This window comes from Lipotes vexillifer, unplaced genomic scaffold (genome assembly GCF_000442215.2).
Source record: "Lipotes vexillifer unplaced genomic scaffold, Lipotes_vexillifer_v1.1 scaffold1539, whole genome shotgun sequence".
Taxonomy (NCBI): domain Eukaryota; kingdom Metazoa; phylum Chordata; class Mammalia; order Artiodactyla; family Lipotidae; genus Lipotes; species Lipotes vexillifer.
In genome coordinates, this window is record NW_006771793.1 from 241,330 (window position 1) to 253,480 (window position 12,151).

Here is a 12,151-nt window from a genome sequence, read left to right on the forward strand (position 1 = left end):
CCCTGCCAAACTTGCCAAGTGGCCTTGAATGAGCAAATTCATCCAACTGAGCCTCAGTTTCTTCAACTGTTAAATGATAGGGTTGGACTGGAGGAAAACTATAATTCTTTTTAGTCCTAAAATAATTATGGTTATAGTACAGTACCATAACTAAGTAGAGACATTGTGCAGCCTTTAATTATCAGTGGTGTTACCATACTCCAGCCATATGGAACTTCTTTAAGCCTCACCATATCCACAATAGAACAATAGCCCGTCATTTAAAAGAAGTCCCCAAATTTTTCCCGTACTTGTTATTCACATTCTTTTTCAAAATGAACCAAAAGCCAATTTCCATCATTTTATGATGAACAAGCAACAAATTTCCTTCTGGAAAATATATACAAGCAAATATAGAGAGTACTCTCTCTGTATTTACTTTTGAATTAGTAATTTAACATAGCGTGGATGGAATGCAAGTTTGAATCTGAAGAGTTCTGTATTTCAGAACTCAGTTCTACTACACTCGTTGAACTTGATACTTTTGAAATATCTCCTTGTAACCCAAATGCCATGAACTGAATTAGCCCTAGTCTTTAAACTTTGCAAGAAGAAAGAATTATTAGAGATTATTAACAAAAACTTAAGCAAATTCAATTTGTTCTTTATTTTGATCTTCGTTTCAGTAAAACCTTTCATGTTTCCTTTGGCAAGAGGGGAGAGAAGAATGCCAAAACCCTTGTGGTTCCCTCTTCAGTCGGACATATACTTTTCTAAAAGAATAAGTGTAACTAAGAACTTTTCCCGAGTGGTATAAAAGTCAGGTAATTGGTATCAGTCTTTCTTTTTATAGCTGTTACTCCACATTTTTTACTAAAGAAAGCCATGCATGATGTATCAAAAGTGGGATGACTTTGCTGTTTTAAAGGCTCGGTGACCCCACCCATCTCTTAGAAGTTCAGACCGCCATGTGGCTGGTTGGTGTATGAGACTCTTGCTTTCATGCTGTATCTCATTCCCAAGTCAACATTTGCACACTGACTTATACAGATCAGCACAGTTTGTACCTTGATGAAGGGAACCTGCAATTACCTGTCTCAGAATATTGTAAATTCATTCATTCTTGTAAACTTTCTTCCCTTGACAACTCCAGAGGTCTTTATCAAAGCCCTATTTTTTTTTTAGATTTTGCACTTTTAAAATCAACATTCTAAATGAATATTTAAAGGGAATCTGTTTCCAATGATATCACAAAACAGAAGGCTCTTACAGAAGCATAGCAAATTCTAAATGTGAGATACTTAAATTTTCTGGGGAAATGAGAGCTCAATATATTTTATGGAAACAAAATCTCAGTCATATTTTAAAAATTTAAAAATTAATATTTTTCTTTTATCAAATAGCATTTATTGTCTGCCCACTGGTCAATTTAAAAAATTATGTTAACCTCCAATAGGCCATGAAGTAATAAAGGCAATAGAGCATTTGAATCAACATGCTTTCACAAAAGCATAAACAATATAAGATGAAGCTGATAATTATACAATTGGGATGGTAATGAGGTGCTTTTGAAAGTTTATTTCATATACTTCTGTATTATTTGATTTTTTTATATTTGTAATAAAATATGGACAAAATTTAAGGAGAAAAATAACTTGAAAATAAGTTGACAAAATTGTTTAAAACTCCTAATGCAGCCTTTAATGCTTTGTCTACAAATCAAACTATTATATTTTCTCATAAATGTTATTTTATAAATTTTAAAATATTCATAAGTACCATAAAATATCAGCTTCAGATGAGATATTATTTGTTAACTTGAGAATGAGTCTCTCTGTTTCTCTTTCTCCCTCTGTCTACCGTCTCTGTCACTGTTTCTCTATATATACATATATATGCATATATAATGTCCAACAATGAAATGACAGCCAAGTTTTTACTTCTAAGTGTCAATCAACAGGTTCAATATGGAATATGTATTATCTCATTTATTAGTCAAACAGTCCTTAGGAAATATTATAAATATTATGATCTCATTTCTGCTCATAGGAAATCAACTTAGAGAATCTGAGTAATTGCCTAAGGTTATACAGCAAAGGCAAGAGAAAGCCACACTTTCAGAGTCAGGTAGAACTCTACCATAAACCTTTTCTCCTAATACTTCACTCTTTCCTTCAAAACACCTGCTCAATTCCAGGCATTGTGTCTATGCCTGATTGGGTGTGACTGACAATAATTACACGCACACCCACATACACAAACAGTGATAGCTAAGTGGAAAATTAAACAGGGTGACCCTATGGGCAATGGCTGAGTGATGGCAGCTACTTTAGTGTTGCTGACCCACAAAGACTTTTCTGAGGAGGTGACATTGAAGCTAAGATTTGCATATCAAGAGGGAAATGAACACAAGAAGATAACGAGAGGTGAATCTTGGGATATTCAGTGATATTCCAGGACCAGAAGGTAGGCCACTGTAACCATTGCACCCAAAGTGGAGAAGAATGATAGAAATGAGATGAGAGAGGTCAGAGAGGGAGGCATCATATAAGATAAATCTGGATTTATCCAGTGTTGTGGGGGGATATTGGAGTATTTTAAGTAGGAGAATGGCATAATCTAGGCTTCATTTTAAATGGATATCTCTAATTGTTTTCTAGAAAAATGAATTGTAAGACAGGAGATCAGACAAAATCTATATTCACAAGAATTACGTGTGGATACAGGTATATGTAGATTCACAGACAACTATAAGCATATTGGCATTTAGACATTTACATTTTAGAGAATGTATTCATTATAATGATAATCCTGAAATTATCACCTTGCAGAAATGCACAAAATTAGAGTATATCCTTTTAAACTCTCCTATTCACTGAAAAACTGTTGAAAACTCGAAGATTTTTTTTTAACATCTTTATTGGAGTATAATTGCTTCACAATGGTGTATTCGTTTCTGCTTTATAACAAAGTGAATCAGTTATACATATACACATGTTCCCATATCTCTTCCCTCTTGCGTCTCCCTCCCTCCCACCCTCCCTATCCCACCCCTCTAGGCGGTCACAAACCACCGAGCTGATCTCCCTGTGCCATGCGGCTGCTTCCCACTAGCTAGCTATTTTATGTTTGGTAGTGTATATATGTCCATGCCACTCTCTCACTTTGTCCCAGCTTACCCTTCCCCCTCCCCATATTTCAAAGATAGTTTATAAGTATTTTAGCAAACACCATTATGAAAAACATATTTATAATAGTGTAGAATTTAATGTGTTCTTTTAAATATCACATTATGACTTTTTTGACAATAGCATTTCCTATGCTATAGGATGCTTGCTTTAAAATAATTTTCCAAAATGACAACAGAAATTCTAGCAAGTGAACATGCTTTTGATATAGGCTGGTTTGAATGCAGTTTCTGAATGCTAATGGCATGTTTCATGCCAGAAAGAAGCATATTAAGAACTAAAGCATCAATTTGTTGTGGGGTTTTTGTTCCTTTTATTTATTTTTAGAGATTTTTGAGATAAAGAGTTCCACTTTGAAATCTCTGATTACAAAAGATCATTTTCATCCTATCGTTAGTGCTTTAGATTTGTATGTAAAACAAAGTTGCTGTCATACTAGCTCTTCATGGTTTGTATGGTGAAGATCTGAAAATGTTCTTTTGTTAAACCAGAGTCTTGCAAATGAATAATTTTAAATCACTGAATGTTTAGAACACTGTTCTGAATCTCAATGACATTGAAGCAGTTTTTAGAACAATTTAATATCCCTGGATACACTGACACTTGCTACTATTAGGGAATTAGCCAATTAGTGTAGAATATAGATATCATAATCATGCATTCACAATACAGGCACAGCTGACACAGGAAACTACATTCCTAGCAGAATACATTTCTTAATCCCCTTATATTATAATAGCATTATCATATGTAATATTCAACATTATTACAATTCCTTTAATATTTAGCAGTTCTTATGAAAGTATAGCTACCTTTCACATACAATGTCGGTGTTCCACAAAGCATACACACATGCTAGACTGTCTTCATGTTAAATAGAATATTTATTTCATGTCACATTCTACTTTTACACATTTTGTTTTGCAGAATTGAAAAAAGTTAAATTATTAGTCATTGCTCCTGTGTTTGTTAATTAAAATCACCCTACTGATACAGGCAAGAGTTTTGAGTAGGGCAGATAGAAAGTTCATTATGAATAGAAAACTAAAAAATCATAGACCATGAGGAAATGAATTTAAACTACTCTGCATCTATTTTAATTTTTAGGGCCTTGTAAAACTTTTAGGAAAACTGTTGCCATTTATGTAAATACTAGTTTCTAAACATTCACATGTTTTCTCCAGTAGTGTACATTTCCATCATTCTTTTTAAAACGTCTTATATTTCACAGTGCAAAGCAGTTAGAACAGATTTAGGAAAAATAAATGATTGAAAATTTAAGTCTATTTCTCTGCAATATTTTCTAGTCCAATCAGATACCCACTGAGCTGTGTCATTTTTTTTAAAACAGAAAGTTAAGTACATATTTTAATATTCCCAGTACCTACATTTTTAGGCTCAGTTATTTTGTAAAGTTTTGTTAACTTATTAAAAATATTTATTAATCTACTAACACATGCAAGGCAATGTGCTAGGTTCCTTGATACTAAAGATGAATCAAACACAAGTTCTGCCTTTCGAGAGGTTATGGTCTAAAAGAGAAGATACATATCCAATATAAAAATATTGAAGAAATATGTTCCACAGAAGCAGGTCCAATCAGGTGGTGTTGGGGTTAAGAAATGAGAAAGTTTGCTTTCTCAGACATGAGGGAATTCCTCAAGGTAAGTGGCACTGAGATATGAGATATGGTAGAATTAAAATTCCTGATTGTATAGAGAAAGACTTTTCAGGCCTGAGGTATAGGATGTGTATTAGTTTTCTGTGGCTGCATAAGAAATTACCACTAACTTGCAGCTTAAAGCAACACACATTATTCCACTGTTCATTTCTATGGGCCTAGAATCTGGAATGGCTTAGTTGAGCCCTCTGTTTAGGGTCTTACAAGATTGCAATCACAGGTTTGGCCAGGACCACAGTGTCATCTGAGACTTGACTGGGGAAGAATACACTTGTGTTGGTGGAATTCAGTTCCTTGCATTGAAAAACTGAATATTCAGTTTCTTAACAGCCTTCAGCCTAGAGAGGACACCCTGTGTTCCTTCCCATTTGGACCACGCAACATGGAACCCACAACATGGCAACGTATCAGGGAAAGATGGACTCTAGCAAGGTAGTGACACAGTTTTTACATGTGACACATGTCATCAGAGAGATCTCTGATGACCCAGAGATGTCCTCAGAGACCTCTCATGCCCACTGCTGTATCCTATTTGTTAGAAGAAAATCACACGTCATGCCCACGTTCTTGGGGACAGTACTGGGCAAAGCTGTGAACACCAGGAGATGGGATTATGAAAAGCCACTTTAGGGTCTGTCTTCCACAGGGTGGGAGGTGAATATTTGGTTTGGCTGTAAAGTGTGACACATGACCATCAATACAATCAGGTTGGAAAAGAAGTTTGAATTGAGATCATGGGAGGAATTGAATGGCTTACTCTGGAGTTGGACATTATTTTATATACAAGAGGAGAGCATGGTTGTATTTTTGAACAGGGGAGAAATATTATTGGAACTAGGCTTCAGAAAATTTAATCTGGAAATGGCTTCTAAAATGAATAAGGAAAGAAAAGAATTGATTTGGGAGAAATGTGAATCATTTATTAACTTGTTGAAAGGATGAATTAAATAATGATTATTGGTGGAGAGCATATGACCACAGATTCAGAATTTAAAATAAAACTTTTGTCTGTTAAACTGCAATACACAAAGGAAGTGTGATCCATCACTCAACAGTTCCTTAATACATCAAAATTAGAGGCTTCCCTTTACACACAGATACAATGGAAGATGCTCTTTGGAAATGCCTCTGTAAGAAGCAGAGATGGGCTGTGAGACACTCAGGTGTGAGAGATGAGCCCCCATGATACTCAACAAAGGAAGTGAAGACAGACTGTACATAAATAAGCATCCTCCAAAGGCTATACACTTAAAAAGATTGGTGGTAGCTTAACTCTGCTCAATATTCTGTAATAACCGAAAAGGGAAAAGAATTTGAAGAATAGATACATGTATATGTAGAACTGAATCACTTTGTTGTACACCTGAAAGTAACACAAGATTGTTAATCCACTCTACTCCAATGTAAATTTTTTTAAAAAAAAATAAATAAATAATTTTAAAAAAAAAGATTGGTAGTAGCCGGTCTAGGAAAATATTGGGTATGTATTATTTTGTACGGGATTTATACTTTTGTTTGCTAACTCTTAACAAATAGCACTATCAAATTAGGGTAATAATAAGGAAATAAGCACATAAGGAAATGCTGATTTTGTATGAACATCATATAAGGGAAGTGGAATTCTGAATAAAGAAGAGTAACAAATGGAGATAAACAGAACTTGACGATAAAGGGGCATCAGAGAAAGAGAAGAGTAATCAATATTTAAACCCAGGCGATTAAGATAGTAGTGATAACTAGAAGGGTAAGGAATGTTGGGAAAAGGCTAGGTTTTAAGGCTAAAAGGAAAAACAATTAGTTTGTACATATTGAACTTAAAGGATGTTCAGAATTGTTAGTGAAGATGTGAAATGCACAGCAGAACCCATGGGGGCCACCAAGAGTGGTCAAGCAGACTCCTGAGAGACTCCAGGTCAAGGTGGCCATTGGGTGTACAAGATTGGGTGAGGTCACCAAGGGTGAAGAGAATAGAGTACAAGCAAATCTTTAGAAAGAGTCTACATTTCAAAGATCTAATGAGGTAGCAGAATTGGAAGAAGTTGAGGGAGAAGGAAGAGAGTGGTCATAAAGTTAGATAAATAAATTAATTAAAACCAAGAGTAGTACCCTAACTGGAAAAGTACCTTGAAGGAGAGATATTCTAAATAAGAGTTACAAACTCAAACCCCTTGAAAAGTCAGACAAATAATCATGGAAGCAAGCCAAGTGTAAAGTAATAAGGGATGGGGCAGAGACACAATAACCGGTGTGAGCCCCATATCAAATCATTGACTTAAAAAAATACACTTTGTAAAACAATGCCCATATAGAAAATACACTTGAAATCTTAATTTCATCTGCAGGATGCCACTTCATCAGGAATAAAAAATGATTGACAGAGGAGGATTATGATGAATTTGAAGAATACCACTGATTTTGAAATGAAGAGCTCATTGGTTACCTTAGGAATATTTCATTAAGTGGTGAAGGCAGAAACCAAAGCATAAGATTTAAGGCAAAAATGTGTGATCAGGAAACAAAAGCTTTGTCCTATTTTATCAGCAACTCAAGACTGGGAAAAACTGATTCAGGTAGTTGTGAGGGCAGCTAGGGGGCAGGTTATAGCTGGTCATGGACCACAGGGGAGTGACAAGGCTAATTACCAATTGTTCCAATTAGGGACAGCACAGAGCTGCCTGAGGACAATACAATAATCAGAATTGTGGATATGAAACTTAGATGATGAATTGGCAGCGGTACCCAAGGGGGGAGAGTGCAGCCAAACCTAGTAGGTGGCATCATGCCGCATCCCAGGGGACTTACCAAAGCTGCTACCCATCCGCCTTGCTAGTCTCCCCAGAGTCTTTAAATACTACTCAGATTTTCAGTGAATAACTTACCTCTGGAAGGAGAGAAGTTGCCCAATGGGCAACAGTTTGATCAACTGTCTGGGTGCTGGGGGTCTGGGTTTTTATTTTTAGGACACACGAGTTGTGCACGGCTGAGGACTGAATGACAGCAGCCATGGTGAATGAGCTGCATTCAAGAAACACGAGGGGTCTTGAGAGAATCAAGGCCTGGAATAGGAAGGAGGGGTTGGAATCAGGGTCACGGGAGAAAGCATCAGCTTTGGAGACAACAGCACTTCTTTCTCTAACTCTGGAGGGAAAGAAAAGCGAGTGCATGGAGATAAGAGTTACATCTGGAGTGGAGCAGAGATGCACTGACTAAGCTCATACAGGAAAGCTCTGGGCTCCCCAGCACCAGGACAGTCACATAAAATTTTGGGAAGGGCAAGATCACAGATTATCTGTGCATACCCGTGTTAGGTTTTCAATTTTATCCTGATGAAAAATGTGTGGTTTTCATGCTGTGAAAGAACGGTGACTCATGTGTCACATTTTGCCTGGGTGATTTCATGCTCTTTGCTTGGATTCAGTCATTCAACAAAGATTTATGGAGGTCCTACAATGCACCATATGGCACATTTTTTATTATCTTGATTTTTATGACTAGAAAAGTAATATTTGCTCTTTGTGGGAACCAAGACAGAAGAAAATGAATAAAATATAATTTAATCAGCAAGTACTTCTTGAGTCTGTACCATGAGTCAGGCCGTCTACCAGCAGCTAGGTCTATAGAGGCAAACAAATAGATATGACTCTTGCCCTGTGAAATTCATAATCTAGTGGGAGAGATTCAATTCTCCCCAAACTTCCCCCATCACACACCCCACCCCCCCCCCCCCCCGTAAACATTGAGCAGTTTTGTGTGTGTGTTGCCAACTGTTTTTTCAGATTTAACATATTTTGAATAGTTTTATCACATTCTGACAGCTACATTTCTCTTCTTCACTAAGTAGAGATTAGGTTCGTTTCACGCTATATTCAGAGACTAATTTTGACATTTTAGACAAGATGACCCAAAAAGGATGGCAGAAAAGGAGCTTAGAGCTAGAATGGATTTCAAGTGTGGTCCCTCTCTTTATAATCTCTTCTTAAAATTTTCTTATTCAAAGCTGTATAATTGAAAAGGTGCATTTACATGAAGTAAAACACATTCATTAATATATGCCATCACATTTTGAGAGCCTACTTTGAGCAAGATGATATTCTAACTACTGTTCACTCACCAAAGCAAATTTCCATGAAAACCTAATTTTTCAGGAACAAACAAAACTTGCAGAGAAGAGCTAATAATAAAAGCTATTGTGAAATCAGTATGTTCCAGGTTAAAAAAGGAAAATTAGAATTCAGAAAAGGAAAAAGAAGAGAAGTAGAAGGAAATATCTCTGATTTGAAGGGTGGGTAGGCATTTCTCAATTTCCTCCTGGCTGCAGTCGTATACTAACTCCTTTAGTATTATTGTTCTCCTATATATTGAGGTGGTGACTGTTTTAATGATACCTAAACATTTACAAAATCTGTCATCTATCTCTGTGGGGGAAAAGCGATTTGTATATTGGAGTGCATGAAAAAGATGGATGCAAGATGATAGGGTTTCACAAATGTGTTTATTTTTGGCTGTTGTAGCCCTTCTATCCTTTATTCTCATTCAACTCCCATGAATTTTTTTTAAGTCCCATCTACAGGAATCTGCACAGAGAATGTGTCATTGGTGATTTTTCTTGCTCTGCTACAGAGGGATGTAAGAAATAACTATAGGAAGGTCACTATAATTTTTGACATGGCAGTAATAATAACTGAAAGATACAGAATAGAACTCAACCACCCAGAGTTAGAGAATGAGCTAGGAGTGCACCCTTTTGTGGGTATTTCTATCTCCAGTACTCCAAAAAGTATTGCCTCTACAATTTCCTCCATTTTTTACTTCCTAGAAATGTCATGTATAATCCAGAATAAAATAGAGACAACTTGTACACTTCAATCTGCTGCTATGAGAACAGTGTTCCAAGGTCATCAAGTTTAAGTGCTTAAATATTCAATCCATAGGAGCTCAACAATCATGTATTGAGTGCCCAGTGTTAGGGCTACCATTCAAAAAGTTCTTCTGGTAAGTACTACACGAGACAGATTAAATAAAGAAAGGGGGAAAGGGGTACCTCTTTGCTGGTCAGGGCTGGTTGCTGTCAAATAATTCCTTTACATGGTGCTCACAAACCTCTTAGACCTCCATTATCCTTATGAAGGAAAAACAAGAGTAAAAGAACTAAGACAAAAATAGCAAAAGAAAATACGATTTTACATATCAGGTTGACACTTCCATGAAAGAGTAAATGGAGCTAAGTGTATTGTCTTGTTTGCTACCAATAGACAGTCTCATAGGAGGTGGGGAGCTTTATCCCAAAGTGTTTTCAGAATGATTCTCGGGTACTTTCCAGTGCGATCCTCCCATTTCTCCTGGGGACCACTCCGAATTTTCCTTGTAAGATGGGCAATAGGCACAGAGAAAATACTATGTCTGTGCCCCTACCCCCAACAAGATTGTGGTTGTTCTCGGGCAAAGGGAAGACTTAATCTGCTTTCAGGAATGTGCCCACAAAATAGTCTGTCACCCTCTTTGTGTTTAAAGTGTAATATCTCAGGGACCATGAGACATGGTCTCTGGGAATCAACATTCCTTCTTCTGGCTCTTCATGAATTCACAACTCGCAAGTATTGAAATGTACTGTGCCTTCGGGGGAAGGCCACAAGGTGTGTAGGGAAACACGAGAGGAATCACGTGGAGGTGTGTGCGGGGTGGGGGTGGGGCGGCGTCTGGTGGGTCCCCAGAGACAGTCTTCCAAGTAAGTGAACAGATTATGCAACGTTTCGGAGGCAAACGAGGTCCTCCTGGAAGATGTCAGTACTTCACAAGCTCATGTTCCGTTACAGTTGGAACATGAGGTGTGATGAAGTTGAGCCTGAAGTGAAGGTTGAGGTCACAAGCGGGGAAGAAAACCTTGCTACCTAAACACAGGCTAACGTCGCAGATGTGCACAGGCTGGGGAGAACTTGGATCCCTGAGACTGTGGTTTTTAACTAGTAGTCCAGCTTTCTGAGACATGGCACAGTTGGGGTTAAAAGGGGGGCTCTGCAGAAAGGCATCTCTTCTTCTGACTCTGGCCCCCACCCCTTACCAGCTGTGTGACATTTAGAAAGTCCCTTCAGAGCAGTCTCCAGATCTGTGAATCGGGGGCAACAGTGCATAACTTAAAAGATGATTGTATTAAATGAATGAATACACGTAAACAGGACATGGCCGGACATGTCTTCTATGTGAATGTTATAGTTTATGACCATTATACTTTAAGTTGGTAGCAAAAATGTGAAAAGAGACAAATAAATCCATTTGACTTTGAGATACCCTAATTATCTCTCATATTGTGAAGAAGAGTTTATTCTTTAAAAATGTTCACCAAGACCCTCTTTAGTAAAACCAAATGAGTGGCACTTAATGGACAAATTTTGCTTTAACTCATGGAGTCAAGTTAAAGCAAGCCGATTTTAAAAAGACTAAAATAGGTCCCTTTCTTGCTTGCTTGCTTGCTTTCTTGCTTTCTTTTTTTAGAATACCATGCCCTAAACCCAAGAGCCCAATTCTGCTTAAGAACTGTTCTAAAATATGACCCATTTTTTGTTTCATATTTTATTATTTATCCCCTTGGAGCTCCCAACTTTCAAATAAAAGTGAATGTATTTCTTTTAAATAAGAGGAGGTCTGTGCTGTGCACACATCTCGATTCTGATGGTAACAAGGGAATTTTTTTTCAAAGCAGCAGCTTATGTTCAGCCAGTGCCAAACGGAACTTAAAGTTCAAAGGGTTTGACTAAATTTAGAAACCACAATGTTCAAGTGGTTCTAAATTTGACAAAGCCAAGTAGAAGCTAACCAAAATTGTGTATAAAATGATCTTTTCTATTATGACAACAGAGAGGACAAGATATTATTATCTTACATTTAGGAAAAATCAGGCCAATAACTAAATATGAGCAAATTAAGTTTGAAATATAAAACAAATGTGTTGATATTCCAGGAAAAAGAGATAAGCTCTTAAATATTCTCAATGATTTTTCTAGTAAGTTAAGAAGTAGAAAATATTGAAAACAGCAATAAAATCAAGGGGACAAAAATAAAACTATTCCTATCAAGTCTGTATGGCAATGACTCCGATCTGAGTTTCAATATTGTCAAAAGCAGCTGATGTTTGGCACAATTCATAATATAAAAGTTAAATTGTCCCCCTGGTCCCCTTTATCAGTTCTAGACATTTCATATGTGATATTGCACAATGACGTGTTATCAAAATTCATTTAGTCATTTGCCTTTTTCATATTTTTAAAATGTTACCTGAAATTCTCGATTCTTGAAAGAAAACATTATG